General features: G+C 39.2%; 1 protein-coding gene across 1 annotated transcript in view; it reads left to right on the forward strand.

Moving 5' to 3' along the window:
- Positions 1–2943: 2943 nt before the first annotated feature.
- ZNF215 (zinc finger protein 215) overlaps positions 2944–13630 on the forward strand; it is a 38192-nt gene continuing 27505 nt past the window's right edge. Inside the window, exon 1 of the mRNA XM_077772874.1 lies at positions 2944–3101. The gene's annotated coding sequence lies outside the window, so the exon portion shown is untranslated. The remainder of the gene's footprint in view (positions 3102–13630) is intronic.

Consider the following 13630-nt stretch of genomic DNA (forward strand, 5'->3'; position numbering starts at 1 on the left):
GCCCGACGCGGGGCTCGAACCCACGAACCGCGAGATCATGACCTAAGCAAAAGTCGGACACTTAACCGACTAAGCCACCCAGGCGCCCCATGATCTCATGGTTCTTGGGTTGAGCCCCGCATTGGACTCTGTGCTGACAGCCAGCTCAGAGCCTGGAGCTTGTTTCTGATTCTGTGTCTCCCTCTCTCTCTGACCCTCCCCAGCTCACGCTGTCTCTCTCTCTCCCAGAAATTTAACAAAAAGTAAAAAAAAAAACCAACATTAAAAAAACCAAGTCTGATAAACTGTCACAGCCAAGGAAGCCTAAGGAGACATGACAACTAAATGTAAAGTGGCATCCTGGATGGGATCCTACATCAGAAAAAGGATATAAGGGGAAAGGAAAGAAAAGAACAAAAAAGAAAATCCAAATGAAGTATGAATTTTAGTTAATAATAAGATCCCAATGCGGATTTTCTTATTTGTAACAAAAATACCACAATAATAATGGGATATCAATAATAAGGAAAAGTGAGTATATAGGAAATAAGGTACTTCTTAGTTTTTCTGCAAGTCTAAAACTGATATAAAAAGTAAAGTCTATTTGAAAAAAAAGAAAAGAAATCGTTTGCTGTCCTTGCTTTTTCATGTCACTGGCTCTTAATTCAGTCTAGACTGAGTGTATCTAATTGATTGGTCCAAGTTACATGCTATACCATAGCGGCAATAAAGCCAAAGAAAGTGAATTTCAGATATATTTGGCTTCTATGGAGGGAGATAGGCTGTAACTAGCACATGATTCACAGAAGACAATAAATATGGAAAAGGTACTCAAATGATCAGAAGTCAAAAATTGACAAATATCCTTTATCCATAGCCTATGAAACCAAATCACCCCCACTAACGTCTTGACAACCTACAAATTCCAAACTGACCAGTATAACTCATAATGTACGTAACACAATATTCTGAGGACATGTAGAACACAGAATGTTGAGTAAAGAGATATAATAGCTTAGCATAGGGAATGCTTCTGTTGGGAATTAAGACACTCCTCATCTGATTATGTTTACTAACATATCCCCTATTGCTAGTACCATGTCTGTACTAACCACATATTATATCCTCAATAAAAATTTGTTGAATGAATATGTGGCCTAGGAAAGGTGTTGACTTAAGTTTTCTATGTATGCTGAATTAAATTCTAATTCAGAAGACCTGGCTTTCATAATGCTAGAAGGAAATGGAGTCTGTAGCAAACAACTATATACATCCTAAGGATCAAGTCCCAGTTAGCTTTACCTTTACAATAAAAGTCATATACTGCAAGAGCCCTTATAAGATTGTTCCATTAAAAAATATCCGGACCAGGGTCGCCTGAGTGGCTCAATCAGTTAAGCGACCGACTCTTGATTTCAGCTCAGGTCATGATCTCACAGCTGGTGGGTTAGAGCCCTGTGTCAGACTCTGCATTGCTAGTGCAGAGCCTGCTTGGGATACTCTCTCTCTCCCTCTATCTCTGCCCTTTCCCCACTCTCTCTGTCTCTCAAAATAAATAAACTTAAAAAAATAAACTAAAAAAACCTTTAGTGAGGTGTCTGTAACCTGAAAATTGCCCTGTTCAATTAGAGAGCAGTGTCAGTGTTTCAAGTGGACCTCTGAAAGTACGTGGTCAGAAACCTCATATTTAGGAGAGGTATGAGAGGAGAACGGCTGGTCATTCTCCCTCCTACTTTGTGCTTTTCCCATTTCCCTGCTCTTTAATCAGCTATAGATCACATTCCAGCCTGTTTACTGACAATACTTACAAGTTAAAATTTTGATTTTGCCTAACCTATTTAATGTGACTTTTTTAAAGGTCAACCTCATTGCAAACAATTCATAGCACACACCATACCTCCAATCTTGGAAAGTGTCATTCAACAATTCTGTCATAACTTGCTAATGGCCCTCTAAGTATTGAAACATTGAGTAAATAGCAGTGATACAAGTATGAAATGATTTGAGCTTGTAGCTTAGCTTTGCCAGATTTTAGTTTCAACAAATTGGGGAATGATAATCTCTACCTTATAGTGTTGTGGTGATGAGTGAGATGATATTTATAATTTGCTTATGATAGTAGTGAGCACAGAAGAGCTTGGCAAAAAATTTCTAATTCCCCTTTTGTTTTATTTTGGTCAACTCGTGGTCTAGATGTGAAGCTCCCTCTCTGCCGAGCTCTCTCTGATTTACTAGTTTGAGTTCTTCCTTTGGGGTTCAATCCTGGGCCCTTTCATTTTAGTATTTTCTCTTTTTTGTTCTCCCTTTCTACAATGTCATCCTCACTCCTGGTATCAACTATCATCTACCCAGAACTGACACAAATTTGACACCTCTGGCCCCAGACACCTCTAAGGTCTCCAGACTCCTAGGCCGGTGTGCCTATTTGATAGTTCTTTTTGGATGTCACAGAGTATCTCATACCCAGCTCAGCCGAAACTGAACTCATGAACTTCCACAAGACTTTTTACTTGGTTGCAAAACAGAATGAATGAATGAGTGAATCAATAAAATGAGTGAAAATAATGTTATATACACATTGTTATCTTTTCGAAATTCTGTCACATTATTTGGTTCCACGCAAGCGGGGTTAGGGTAGTACGGAGAAGGTGAGGAAGACTTTGGGAACTTTTCCCGGATGGGATGGAGGAAGTGAAGAATGTTTGAAACGTCTTTCTCCCTGAGTTTCACCCTCACCTCCACCCTCCCATAGTAAGCCCGCGTCCATCCATTCATGGCCCTGGGGTTGGACGCAAGTCTACGGACGGGGCGGGGCCTGAGGAAGGGGGCGGGACTGGGAGAAGCCCCCAGTCTACTCTGCAGACTGGGGCCGCGGGGGCTGCTGGGGGCTCCTTCCAGGGCTAGTGCGCCTGCGTGCGCTGAGGGCGCGCGTTGACCTTTAGGAGACCCAGGGCGGGGGGCAGTGGCGTTTAACGGACGGGTGTGGTTACGGTTTCTTAGCTCTGGCGTGATTACCCATGCCGGCTCCGTCAGCCCGCTAGGCCAGCGACTTCTGTGACTCCTGTTGGAAGTGGCGCCTCGGTGTGAGTGAACAGAACGCCGGCTGGGAGCCGTGCCCACAGGTATCGCCGGTGTTAGCCGGCGACGGGGATGTGGGTGCGCGGAGTTGGGAATCCCGCTGGAGGGCGTTGGCTTGTGCACAGTTACGCGGATTCCCGCAGTCTCTGCGGGACCACCTGGACGGGGTCACCGGTGGCGGGGAAGGCGTGGGCTGCGGAAGGAAGTCGGTGCGTGGGATAGTAGGCACGAGCAGCTTTTAGTGCAGCCCTCTCTTACAGTCTGTAACGGGGGCAACGTGCAGGCGCTTGACCTAGGGAAAGTGTCTTCATCAGTGGGCTAGGGAATGACTGGTATTGATTCCTCATGGAAGTACCGAGTGTGACTGGATCCATCGGCTGAAAAAGAAAATGGGGAAAACTTCATTCCAGCTTGCCTTCTTTCTTAGTCTTCCCTGGCTCCTACTCTGAACAGTAAAACTTGAAGGCATCTTTCTTATTTCAGATGGTTCATTTGCAGACTGCTTTCTGTTCCTCTGCGCTAATCTCCAAAGCTGTTTCCTTCACCTCAAGCTGCTGCCCTACCTATGAGGTTTAAAACAACTCTCTTCACCGACAAATACTGCTTTTCCTCCATAATTGGCACCTGTTCAATTTTTCTTCCTTGCTATATAATCCTTTGAACCGGTGTCACCTGGTTGTTTAACGCTGCGCCTTACTGAACCCTGCCTTCCAGTGGTAGTGGCTCAGTTAACTCTTCATTCTGACTGCCACCATCGTCCTGAAAGGCGTCTGCTCAGTACTCTAGAGTTTAAACTTTAGCAGTTCTTGGCTTTGTTTATTCCCGTATTCATCGCTTACAGATCACTTAAACTTCTCGCAGTCACAGTCATACATACCTTGGACGTTCTGTCACCCAGATTGTTCCCTTTTGAAGTCTTAAATGCAAGCATGTCATCCTAAACATCTCTGCCCTCCTAGCTCTATAGTCATTGATACCCAATTATTTATTAATTTATTTAACCTATAAATTCCCAGTATATTTTGTTGCTTTTTCAAACTTTGAGTTGAATGCTTAATTTATCTCATTCTTGTTTAATTGTACATGTGAGGCTTTGACATTGTCTAACGTGGAGCTTGAGCTGTGCTCTGTAGATTTTGATGTGCACTGTTTTTGTCTTTGAGTTGTATTTTAGAAGCAAAGTTTAAATTTCAAATTAGTTGAGAATGTTTTTTGTCTGTGTTAAGTTCTAGCTTTCATTCTGATAATAAATGTAGTCTCTTCACTGGTAGATACTTTTTATTTATTGAGGAGTTTTTTTGTAGCCTGCTACATAGTAGCTTTTGCAAACATTTTCGTAAGTGCTTAAATAGAAACTACATCCTATCACACAAACCACATTTTTCATATCTACTATATTATTATTACTTAATTTTAGTTTATCTGTTAAGGATTAAGGATTTAGTTTATCTCTTAAGGGTATAGCTTATCTGCTAAGGATTTGTTTGTTATGTCCTTGTTGATTTCATCTTTTGTTTTCAGAGGATTTTGCCATAAACATATTCCAGTTATGTTATTTGGTACATTTAATAAGTCATATTTCATTATAAGTTGTACCTTTAGTCATTTAAAGTTTCCTTTCTACTTTAATACATTTGTGCTTTTATTTTTTTAAGTTTTTATTTATTTATTTTGAGATAGAGAGCACACACTCGCGAGTGCTCCATGGAGGGGCAGAGAGAGAGGGAGAGAGAGAGAGAATCCCAAGCAGGCTCTGCACCATGGGCACAGAACCTGATGGGGGCTTGAACTCATGAACTGGGAAATCATGCTCTGAGCTGAAACCAAATCAGAGGCTTAACCAACTGAGCCACCCAGACATCCTGTGAGCTTTTAATTCCTCATCTCCCTGTGTGTTGTTTACATTTGCTTGTTATGTTTTTAATCATCCCTTTATTTGTAACTTTGCTGTTTTTTTGTTTTGGATGTCTCTTGAGTGTTTATATAGTGAAAATTTTTACCTAGTATATTTAGCATTACAGTGGATATCCTTGTTATTCTTTCCACCTTTAATTTTTTAATTTTTGTGCTTCCTTGGTGTTTCGTTTTATTTTTAACATTTTGCCTGTGAACTTCCCACCTCCCCTGCCCTCGATGGCCTCCCTTTATGTTAATTTAAAAAGTATCTGGGCCTATAGTTTATTCTTTTGCTGGGAGTCCGTGATCCCTCTTAAGCACTTTGAAACTTTTGTTTTTTAATGAACCCGTGCTTTCCTTAAGCTTTAGAGAAGGCTTGTGTTGCGTCTCAAATATTCTTCCTTCAGTTGATCCACTTTGCCCTGTGTCCGGCAGACATATAAAGGGGATACTAAGGAACATATAAATGGTGTCAGTACATCTCTACAGAATGGAGAGTGGAGAGAAACATAGTTTTTAAGAAACAGTGTAGAAAAGGCCACAACTGAAAATGTACTATGAGGTAACCACAGTGGAGGTGGAAACTGCCTATTTGTTTCACAAGCAGTTCCAACAGCGTGGGAGTGAGAGTCAGAGAGAACATAGGAATCAAGCGTAACATCTATTTCAGTCATTTCCCCAACTTCCCATTTCCCTTCCCACTTATATAAAGAAGCACTTCAGCTTCAGTGCCTTACTCCCACAAAAAGTTCTTTCCTAAATAAATTCAATAAACATCTGAGGAGAACTAAGGCTTTTAATGTGGGTGTTGACTTTTCAAAGTAAAACCTTGCTTACTGAATTTGAGAACATAGTACAGAGAATTCCCATATACCCCATACCCGTTTCCCCTATTAGTAACAAATTAATATGGTACATTTTTTACAGTCAATGAAATAACATAGATATATTAACTGAAGTCCATACTTTATTCAGACCTCTTTAATTTTTACTTAATATCCTTCTTCTGACCCAGGATCCCATCCAGGATGCCACATTACATTTAGTTATCATATCTCCTGAGGCTCCTCTTGGCTGTGGCAGTTTCTGAGACTTGTTTTTAATGACCTTTACAGATTTGAGGAGTACTGGTCAGGTATTTTATAGGAAGCCCATCTATTAGAATTTGTCTGTAAGAATTCTTCTCATGATTAGACTGGGGTTATGGGTTTGGAGAAAGAAAATCAGAGATAAAGTGCTATTTCTACCACATCATTTCAAAGGTACATACTATGAATGTGACCTGTCATTATTGGTGTTATCTTTGATCACTTTAGTGAGGTATTTTTTTCAGGTTTCTCTACTATAAATTTATTCTTTTTCCTTTTTCCTGTATATACTTTTTTGTAAGGAATTCATTATGCAGAGCCCAAACTCAAGGGAGAGAGTTCTGCTGTACCTCCTAGAGGACTGAATATCTACACAAATTATTTGGAATCTTCTGTATAGGGATTTGTCTATTCCACCCCATTTATTTATTGTTTGAGTCAGTTGTGTATATCGGTATAGCCTCTGGGTATTAATTTTATAGTTGGGTTATTTATTACTAATATTGTTCCAGCTTTGGCCATTGGGAACTCTCTTGCTTGACTCCTGTGTGCTTTTGATGTGCCCCAGTAAGTGTGCTTTTGTTTTTCACCTCTTACTTACTTTCTAGTACTTGAGATGCTCCAGGCTCATCTTTCATATTTCTTTCAGCAGCTTTTAGAATTAGTCATTTTTCCATGGAGCTCTGGTTCCTTTTATTGAAGTATGGTATTAGAAACTGAGACCTGGGAGCCAAGTGTTGTTGTTGGTCCTGGGATATCCTTGCTTCTACGGCAACTCAGCTGACAGAGCTAGGAAATATATGTGTGTATACTAATCCCTGTATATATAAATATCTATATATATTTCTGTATGTAACCACCTTTACTTGTATTAAGCTACACACAAGTTCATATTGATATCTCCAACTCTAATTCATTACCACTTGAGCCATTCTAGCTTTTTTCCTTTAATTATCTGAAAACTCCTACTCAGACATTAAGAAACCTGTTCTCACGATCTGCAGTACATTTACTTATTGTTCAGTTCCAATATACATACATAGCACTATCAGAATGGTTAACCTATACCTCCATAGGAAAGAACTTTATCAAATAGAGTACAGTGCTATTGTATATTTTCTTCTTCAGTCCTACAGATTCCACTCATTTCCGTTCTTCTATTTTTTTCTTCAGAGAGTCAATATGTATTCTAAAATGTTTTTATGCCTTGACTTTTCTCAGCATTGTGCATTTTTCCTTCTACTGCACTTTCTTATAATAGGCCTCCATATGTTGTTCTTTTTCTCCATATACTAATCTTTATTTGAATGTTGAATAATCTTTCAGGTAGACATTGCCAGTAGATGAGGTTAGGAAATACTTCTGTGAACAAACTTTTGGCCAGTGTGTAAGATCTGCTAACAAGCAGACATACACATGTATATATGAAAATCTACTGCGTTTTGTGGTTTTTTTCAAGTGGTTATTACATGGTTGCAATAAGATGCAATGGAGGGGTGCATCGTGGCTTAGTCAGTTGAGTGTGTGACTTCAGCTCAGGTCATGATCTTGCGGTTCATGAGTTCAGGCCTCACATTGGGCTGGCTGCTCTCTGGACACTTAAGGTTTTTTCATGTCTTGGCTATTGTAAACAGTGCTGCAATGAATATGAGAGTGCATATATCTTTCCCAGTTAGTGTTTTCGTTTTCATTGGATAAATACTGAGAAATGGAATTGCTGGATCATACAATAGTTATATTTAAATTTTTTAAGGAATGCCCATACTGTTTTCTGCAGTGGTGAAAACCAGAAATGTACGAGTTTCCTTTTCTTCACATCCTCACTAACGCTTGTAATGTCTTCTCTTTTTGATAATAATCCTTCAAAAGGTGTGGAGTGAACCTCAGTTTGCTTTCGATTTGCATATACCAGATGATTAAGACTGTTGAGCATTTTTTCATGTATCTGTTGGCCATCTGTATGTCTTCTTTATAAAATGTTCAAAGACTTCTCTGGAAAAATATTCAAATCTTCTGCCTATTTTTTATATTTTTGGTTAATTACAGGATTGTAATTTTTATTTATTTTTTTTTTCATGTTTTACTAAAAATTTTGTCTTTGGCATATATATATATATATATATATATTTTTTTTTTTTAGTTTATTGTCAAGTTGGTTTTGATATAACACCCAGTGCTCATCCTGACAAGTGCCCTCCTCCATGTCCATCACCCCCTTTTCCATCTCCCCCACCTCTATCAGCCCTCAGTTTGTTCTCAGTATTCAAGAGTCTCTCATGGTTTGCCTCCCTCCCTCTCCCTAGCTGTTTTTTCCCCTTGTCCTCCCCCATGGCCCTCCATTAAGTTTCTGCTGTTCCACTTATAAGTGAAAACATATGGTATCTGTCTTTCTCTGCCTGACTTATTTTGCTCAGCATAACACCCTCAAGTTCCATCCACGTTGCTACAAATGGCCAGATTTCATTCTTTCTCATTGCCATGTAGTATTCCATTGTATATATAAACCACATCTTGATCCATTCATCAGTTGATAGACATTTAGATTCTTTCCATGATTTGGCTATTGTTGAAACTACTGCTATGAACAGCAGTGCCCCTATGCATCAGCACTCCTGTATCCCTTGGGTAAATTCCTAATAGTGCTATTGCTGGCTCATAGGGAGTTCTCTTGTTAATTTTTTGAAGAACCTTCAAACGGTTTTCCAGATCAGCTACACCAGTTTACATTCCCACCAACAGTGTAGGAGGGTGCCCGTTTCTCCACATCCTCACCAGCATCTAGAGTCTCCTGATTTATTCATTTTAGCCACTCTGACCTGCGTGAGGTGGTATCTCAGTGTGGTTTTGATTTGTATTTCCCTGATAAGGGACGCTGAGCATCATTTCATGTGTCTGTTGGCCATCTGGATGTCTTCTTTGGAGAAGTGTCTGTTCATGTCTTCTGCCCCTTTCTTCACTGGAATATTTGTTTTTTCAGGTGTAGAGTTTGGTGAGTTCCTTATAGATTTTGGATACTAGCCCTATATCTGATATGACATTTGCAACTATCTTTTCCCATTCTGCCAGTTACCTGTTAGTTTTATGGATTATTTGCCGTGCAGAAGCGGCTGAGGAGAGGAGGTTGTTTCCTGCTTTCTCCTCTAGGGTTTTGGTGGTTTCCTGTCACACATTCAGGTACTTTATCCATTTGGAGTTTATTTTTGTGTATGGTGTAAGAAAATGATCTAGTTTCATTCTTTTGCACGTTGCTGTCCAATTCTCCCAGCACCATCTGTTAAAGAGGCTGTCTTTTTTCCATTGGATACTCTTCCCTGCTTTTTTCAAAGATTATTTGGCCATACATTTGTGGGTCTAATTCTGAGTTCTCTATTCTGTTCTATTGGTCTATGTGTCTGTTTTTGTGCTAATACCATACTGTCTTGATGACTACAGCTTTGTAGTAGAGGCCAAAGTCTGGGATTGTGATGCCTCCCATTTTGGTTTTATGCTTCAATATTACTTTGGCTATTTGGGGTCTTTTGTGGTTCCATACAAATTTTAGGATAGTTTGCCCTACCTTTGAGAAGAATGCTGGTGCAGTTTTGATTGGGATTGCATTGAATCTGTAGATTGGTTTGGGTAGTAATGACATTTTAACAATATTTATTCTTCCAATCCATGAGCATGGGATGCTTTTCCATTTCTTTGTGTCTTCTTCAGTTTCCTTCATAAGTTTTCTATAGTTTTCATCATACAGATCTCCTATATCTTTGGTTAGGTTTATTCTTAGATATTGCATGTGTTTTTTTTTTTTTTTGGTGCAATTTTGAATGGGATCAGTTTCTTGATTTCCCTTTCTGTTGCTTCATTATTGGTGTATAAAAATGCAACTGATTTCTGTACATTGATTTTGTACCCTGCAACTTTGCTGAATTCTTGGATCAGTTCAAGTAAACTTCTGGTGGAGTCTGTAAAGTTTTCCATGTAGAATATCATGTCATCCGTGAAAAGTGAAAGTTTGACTTCATCTTTGCCAATTCTGATGCCTTTTATTTCCTTTTGTTGTCTGCTGGCTGATGCTAGGACTCTCAGCACTATGTTAAACAACAGTGGTGTGAGTGGACATCCTTGTCATTTTCCTGATTTCAGGGGGAAAACTCTCAGTTTTTCCTCAGTGAGGATGATGTTAGCTGAGGGCTTCTCATAGATGGCTTTCATGATGTTTAAGTAAGTTCCTTCTATCCCGACTTTCTCGAGGGTCTTTATTATGAAGGGATGCTGTATTTTGTCAGATGCTTTTTCTGCATCTATAGACAGGATAATATGGTTTTTTTTTCTTTTGTGAATGTGATATATCACACTGATTGATTTGTGAATATTGAACCAGCCCTGTAACTCAGGAATTAATCCCACTTGATCGTGTTGGATAATTCTTTTTATGTGCTGTTGAATTTGATTTGCAAGTACCTTGTTGAGGATTTTTGCATCCATATACATCAGGGTTATTGGCCTGTAGTTCTCTTTTTTTATTGCTGGGTCTCTGTCTGGTTTGGGAATCAAAGAGATGCTGGCTTCGTAGAATGAGTCCAGAAGTTTTCCTTTGATTTCTATTTTTTGAAATAGCTTGAGAAGAATGGATATTAATTCTGATTTAAATGTCTGGTAGAATTCCTCAGGGAAGCCATTTGGCCCATGGCTCTTATTTGTAGGAAGATTTTTGATAACTGATTCAATTTCTTCACTAGTTATGGGTCTGTTCAGATTTTCTATCTCTTCCCGTGTGAATTTTGGTAGTGAGTGTGTGTTTAGGAATTTGTTCATTTCTTCTAGGTTGTCCAGTTTGTGGCATATAATTTTTCATAGTATTCCCTGATAATTGCTTGTATTTCTGAGGGATTGGTAGTAATAAATCCATTTCTATTCATGGTTTTATCTATTTGGGTGCTCTCTCTTTTCTTTTTGAGAACCCTGGTCAGAGTTTTATCAACTTTGTTTGTTTTTTCAAAAAACCAGCTCTTGGTTTCATTGATCTGTTCAATTGTTTTTTGGATTCTATATTGTTTATTTCTGCCCTGATCTTTATTATTTCTCTTCTTCTTCTGGGTTTGGGATGCTCTTGCTGCTCTGCTTCTAGTTTCTTTAGGTGTGCTGTTAGATTTTGTATTTGCACTTTTTGTAGTTTCCTGAAATAGGCCCGGAGTGTAATGTACTTTTCTCTTAAGACTGCCTTTGCCACATCCCAAAGAGTATGGATTGTTTATTTTCATTTTCATTTATTTCCGTATATTTTTAAATTTCTTCTCTAATTGCCTGACTGGCTCATTCGTTCTTTAGTAGGGTGTACTTTAACCTTCATGTTTTTGGAGGTTTTCCAGACTTTTTCCTGTGGTTGATTTCAAGTTTCATAGCATTGTGATCTGAAAGTGTGCATGGTATGATCTCAGTTCTTTTTTAGTTATTGAGGGCTGCTTTATGACCCAGTATGTGATCTGTTTTAGAATATGTGCTAAGCGCACTTGAGAAAAAAGTGAATTCCATGGCCTCAGGATGTAGAATTCTAAATATAACTGTGAAATCCATCTGGTCTATGGGGCGCCTGGGTGGCTTAGTCGGTTAAGCGTCCGACTTTCGCTTAGGTCGTGATCTCGCGGTTCGTGGGTTCGGGCCCCGCGTTGGGCTCTGTGCTGACTGCCAGCTCAGAGCCTGGAGCCTGTTTCGGTCTGTGACTCCCTCTCTCTCTGGCCCTCCCCTGCTCACGCTGTCTNGATTTTGTGTCTAGTTGATCTATCCATTGCTGTAAGTGGAGTATTAAAGTCCCCTGCTATTAGCACATTCTTATCAATAAGATTGTTTCTGTTTGTGATTGTTTTATGTATTTGGGTGCTTCCGAATTTAGTGCATAGATATTTATAATTATTAGCTCTTCCTGATGGATAGACCCTGTAATTATTATATAATGCCCTTCTTCATCCCTTGTTACTGCCTTTACTTTAAAGTCCAGTTTGCCTGATATAAGTATGGCTACTCCAGCTTTCTTTTGACTTAATCCATTCTGCTACCCTGTGTCTTTTGATTGGAGCATTTAGTCTATTTTCAGTGTTATTATTGAAAAATATGGGGTTAGGGTCATTGGGTTCTCTGTAGGTTTCATGCTTATAGTGGTGTCTCTGGTACCTTGTGTTCCTTGCAACATTTCCCTCAGAGAGTCCCTCTCAGGATTCTTGTAGGGCTGGTTTCGTGGTGATGAATTCTTTCAATTTTTGTTTATTTGGGAAGACCTTTATCTCTCCTTCTATTCTGAAAGACAGGCTTGCTAGATAAAAGATTCTTGCCTGAATATTTTTCCTGTTTACCACATTGAAGATTTCATGTCATTCCTTTCTGGCTTGCCAAGTTTTCAGCAGATAGGTCTGTAACCACCCTGATAGGTCTCCATTTGTATGTTAGGGCCTTTTTATTCCAAGTGCTTTCAGAATTCTCTCTTTGTCCTTATATTTTGCCAGTTTCACTATATGTCATGCAGAAGATGGATTCAGGTTACGTCTGATGGGAGTTCTCTGTGCCTCTTGGATTTCAATGTTTATTTCCTTCCCCAGATTGGGGAAGTTCTCAGCTATAATTTGTTCAAGGATTCCTTCAGCACCTTTCCCTCTCTCTTCCTCTTCTGGAATTCCTGTGAATTGGATATTGTTCCATTTGATTGTATCACTTAGTTCTCGAATTCTCCTTTCGTGCTCTTGAATCAGTTTATATCTCTCTTTCTCAGCTTCCTCTTTTTCTATAATTATGTCCTCTAATTCTCCTATTCTCCTCTCTGACTTTTCAGTCCGTGAATTGGATGCCTCTATTTTATTTTGCACCTCATTTATAGCATTTTTTAATTCTTCACAACTATTTTTAAGATCCATGGTCTTTGTAGCAATAACTTCTCTGATGTCTTCCATGCTTTTTTCAAGGCCAGCGATTAATTTTGTGACTGTTGTTCTAAATTCTTGTTCATTTATGTTGCTTCTATCTGTTCTGAACAGTTCTTTAACTGTCACTTCTTGGAGTTTCTGTAGAGGAGAGTTCTTCTGTTTCGTCATTTTAGCTAGCTTTCTTTCTCTTGTCAGTTTTAAAAGCTTGTTATGTGCTCTGCACATGCAAGTACTACTATATATATACTTTTAATATATATATTTTTAATTTATTTATAAGAGACAGAGAGAGAGAGACAGCATGAGCAGGGGAGGGTCAGAGTGAGAGAGAGATACAGAATCTGAAACAGGTTCTAGGCTCTGAGCTAGCTGTCAGCACAGTGCCCGATGCGGGGTTCGAACCCACAAGCTGTGAGATCATGACCTGAGCTGAAGTCAGATGCTCAACTGACTGAGTCACCCAGGCGCCCTAAGTACTGCTATATTAAAGAAGGCTCATTGACTGTCCAGGGCTGTCCATTCAGGAAGTGTTCTTTTAATGGTGTCTTTTGGTCTCTCTTGTTGTGGCTTTAGTTATTTTATTTCCCTACTCATAGTGATATTTGGGACTCTCCACCATGTGTACTTTGGCTTGTTTCTTTTTTCTTTTTTTTTTTTTAAATGTTTTATTTATTTCTAGGGGAGAGAGAGAGA

This window comes from Crocuta crocuta, unplaced genomic scaffold, assembly GCF_008692635.1.
Source record: "Crocuta crocuta isolate KB4526 unplaced genomic scaffold, BGI_CrCroc_1.0 scaffold382, whole genome shotgun sequence".
NCBI lineage: Eukaryota > Metazoa > Chordata > Mammalia > Carnivora > Hyaenidae > Crocuta > Crocuta crocuta.